We start from the raw sequence: 4,352 nt of genomic DNA, 5'->3' as shown, positions 1-4,352 counted from the left end.
ACCTCCCATCTCCAAGGATGGGAAATGATCTGCAAGCTGCTGTAGCAGCCCCCCACAGAGAATATGCTGCAACACCTTTGGGTGGATTCAGCTCCTGAGCCTTGCATGCAACAATGATGTCACCCCTAAAACCTGGTCAGCCTCCTTGACGACACTGACTGGCAGAGGCTCTCCAGGGTCTCAGGCAGAGAAAGGTCTTTCCCATCCCCTCCCACCCAACCCTGCAGGTCCCCCTCACAAGTTCTCTCTCGGAGCGGCTCTCTCAGGAGCAGTCCTCCAAAGAGCTCTCTCAGCCCCCACCTCCCTCACTGCCGGGGGGTCCCCCCCCCCCCTCCCTGCGGGGGGGGGGGGGAAGGGGAAGGAGACTGAAAGCCACTCTGAGAGTCCTTCCGGTGGTGGTAGTGAAGGGGGGCGGGAGAGAAATCCTATCTCCTCTTCAGCTGGAGAGGCCGCCGGGGATCGAACCTGGGGCCTTCTGCATGCCAAGCAGGGGCTCTACCACTGAGCCATGGCCTCTCCCCAAATAAATAAAGTTTGTGAACAGGCACACTTCCTTAGTTCTGTTGGGTTTGGGGGCCCCGGGGGGGGGGAGGGGACAATGACGGCTAAAGTTCCGTTATTTTCAGCCTCTCCAAAGACTATTCCAGTAGCACTCTGTCCCGTAGAGGCTGCTGAAACTGGCAGGGTGCCTCGGTTCTCAACAGGGAATGTGCCAACTTTGAGGACTTCCTAGCCCCCATCACTGCCAATATGGCTGCCACCTGTCACTTTAATGTACTCATGCTTAGCCCTCTATCCAAACCATCTCGGAGAAAGCTAAGACATCTCTGATGCATTTAATGGTTCCTAATCATGTTCTGAACATCAAGAGTGAAGGACCCACCCGGTCCGGTTTTGTCTGTCCTCCTTTGTAACTTGAGGCTCATCAGAGAGCATCTGGATGTTGTGTAAATACAAAGCAGCTGGACCCATGCACACCACACCCAGAATGTTAGACGTTGTTCCACAATCGATTAACGGATAACAGAGAGATAATTAATGTGGAGGAGCCCACGCATAACTCAAGAGTTGGCACCGCTGGCAAACTGCCAAGCAGGAAGGCTGCTCTTAAAGCCACAGCACCCTCTGCTGTTTTTCAGAGGCACTGTTCTCTGTACACAACCACCAAACCAAGTGTGTTGGCCACACAACTCCCCAGCAAGCACCAGAAAGCGCAACGGTGCTCCCAAAACGTGTTCATGCCAGGAGGACTCTGGGGAACTTCTGTGAGCAGGGCTCAAATTCCCATTCTGCACTGGAAGCGCTAGACCAGGCCACTCTCTCTCAGCCTCACCTAACAAGGTGGTGGTTGTAAGGACAACATGGAGGGGTGGAGAAAGACAAATAGCACCCTGGCTTCCTTTAGCAAAGAGCCGCAGGCCAATTTGTTTTCCCTCCGTGTTTGGAAAGTGCTGCCTGTTCGTTTTTAAACATTGATCTGTATATCCTTATTTCTTTTGCACTGAAGGCTGACGATGCCGAGGAGGAACCAGGGCTTTGCTCCATCCTCAGACAGATCTACTTCGATGCCTGGTCTGTTTGTGAGAAAGAGAGAGAGAAAGAGAACTTGTTTGCCTGGGTCAAGGGAAGGACGTGGAGACTCCCCTGCGGGACCTCGCAACCTTCCTCCTCTCACTCACGGAGACAGAAGGAAAGGGTACGTGAGTGTGACTCTCGGAGCACACGTGCTCATTGTGTTCAGCCTCTAGCCAGCCTTGCCCCCATCCCACCCCGTGTGTATGAGACCGTGGGTGGTGCCTGGTCGTCCCAGCCTTGCCTCTGCAGGAACACCCGGTTTCCTCCTGCTCAGGGCCAGCCAGTGGCAGAGGTTACTCTGGTGCCCCCAACAGAACAATGCCGGCAAACATGACTGGTGCGGCCCACCTCTTTCCCCATGAGTGGGATTTGCATGCAAATACTGTTGCCTCCCCTCAAGGCTGTGCTGCATCTGTGGAGACATCAGCATTCTGAGCACCACGATAATTATTTTCACTTATAGTCCACCTTTCTCACTGGAACCTAAGGCAGATTACAAGAAGTATGGTTTTCAAAGCCCAGGCAAGTAAGCAGGTTTTGAAATATGATAACATCCGGCAATCATTGAGTGGATTACAAGATAGGATAACATTTGACTGTTAACAACAAAGATTCCTAATAAAGACAAAATAACGCGCTTGGGCTGGGAGTGTGGAACAGGGAAGGAAAAACAGAACAATGCACGCAAACATAACTGTTTACGGCAACAAGAAAATCTGTTCTAGCACACAAGCCGATTTCTTCAAGGTGTAGCCAAGGACTGCACTCCTTGGAGGAATTGAGCGGCAGAGTCTTTTTTTTTTTTTAAGCCCTGTTTTTAATTAATGCGCTGCTAGCCTCCCTGTGACTCTGCAATATGGAGCACACAAGACCAAAGAAATAAAGGATTGCTGCTCTCACAGCTTTCTTATCCCACTGCCTGGTGATGGATGCTTAGATCCTTTTTAATTCTGCCATCCAATATCTTTTCATTGCTTTGGCTTGGTGCCGTGTTTCATTAAGAAGGCACAGAAGGGGGAAAGACCCCCGTGTTCTCCTTCTGCTTAAGCCTGTGGGGCAATATTTGATTCTTGGGGAGAGCCGGAGGGGGAAGGGGGGGCTTATGCACAGTACCAGCAACACAGGAGGGGAGTGCGTGCCGCGTGCGGGGAGCTTTTTGTGGGGCAAGCAGTGGCCCCGTAGCCCTGAACCCTCTGCTCCCCTCCTCCTTGTTCAGTCCTGGTGGTCCGTCTGTCCTTCTAGCATGAAAAACTCCATTCCTACTGAAGGGCCTAGATGGGCTGTCTGAAGGGAGGAAGAAGCAGCAGCACAAGATCGGGGAGGGTGTCACAGCCATCAGAGACCCACCCTAAGTAAGGCTGTGCAGGACCAGAGCGCAGGCAGAGGGCAAGACAACTCCAGCCTCTGTGAGGGTCTCCTGCCGAGGAGGAGAGTGCCCCTGCTGGTGTGGTGCTGGTGGGGAAGGAAGAGAGCAGAGGATCGAGGGAGCCAAGCCCAAGGCCTCAAGGCAAGGCTCTCTCATGGGCCGAATGGATACCCCTTTTGCCCTGGCCAAAGGAGGGGCAAGCTGGGGGGGGGGAGGGAGTTTCCAAGGATTCTCAAGAGGGGAGGGAGGGTCTCTCCTCCCTCCTCCCCTACAACCTCCTTGCTCTCCACAAGGCCCCCTCCACATCTTTCCACTCTCAGATACGTTGTTGTTGTTGTTTGGAGAAGAAGTGCGTAGTGCTCTCCTCCTCGTTCCCAGGGCCCTGGGCGCAGTACAGTGCCAGTGGTGTGATTGGGAGCACCTGTAAACATCCATTGCCCCTTGCAGGTCCCGGGGCATCCCACTCCCAGGTGGCGACTGTAACAGGCTATCTCTTTCCCCCTGCTGCCCCATGAATGGCTACAGGTGGTGGGGGAGGGAGGGGGGGAGGGGGAACAGAGCCTCCTTTAAGGCAGAGGGTTTCATTTCGTAGGAGGCCAGGCAACTGTTCTGCGTGCTGCATAGGAATGCTCTGACTGAGAATCAGGATTTCTCCCTGCCGCCCAAGAGCCATGGAGCTCCCCCTGCCTGATCTTCCACCCCCTCCTATGGGATTCAAATTGTTCCTCAGAGACAGACGCTGCAGGACCAGACTCACCCTCCCCACAACACACACACATGCACGCACACACCCCAAGATGGAGGCCCCAGCCTCTCTTAGCCCAATTTCCCAGTTTATTTCCAGGAACTGTAGAAAAGCATAGCATTCGAGCAAGCGAGCTTGTGCCTGGTTCAGGTTTTGCCTCTGCCATCAGCCTCCTCCTCCTCCTCTTCATAGTAAGGGAGTAATAACCTGCCGTGCAGAGTTGTTGTAAGGGCTACCACAAGATAACGTATGTGAAGTGCTTTGGGTAGCCCAGTGGGCTCTAGAAGTGCCCAGCATTATGTTATCAAAAGGTCCAGTGCACAGAGAACTGATTGCAGGTTAGGGTTAGTCACATCACTAGTCCATCTGCATTTGCATTCTGTGCAGCCTCTCAAAGCAGGACTCTGGTGTCATCATGGAGAAGAGCTTGTCAAAAGCTGATACGTGATGCAAAGACTGTTTTTCCTGTTCCACTCTGCAAAGATCTCTCCCACATGCCGTCTCTTTCCTCCTTATACTGACTTCATTCCTTGCCTTTTTCTTTTTCTCATCCCTCCATTTCCATTTTTTCAGAATGTGTATCAGTTCACTTCGCCCTCTGGCTCTCCAGCATGCAGAGAGTGTGCCTTTAAGTTTGAGCAGAAAGCCACTTGTGATTTCAGCAGG

The sequence above is a fragment of the Gekko japonicus genome, unplaced genomic scaffold (genome assembly GCF_001447785.1).
Source record: "Gekko japonicus isolate JY-2015 unplaced genomic scaffold, Gekko_japonicus_V1.1 scaffold1945, whole genome shotgun sequence".
Taxonomy (NCBI): Eukaryota; Metazoa; Chordata; class Lepidosauria; order Squamata; family Gekkonidae; genus Gekko; species Gekko japonicus.
This window is presented reverse-complemented; position numbering follows the sequence as displayed.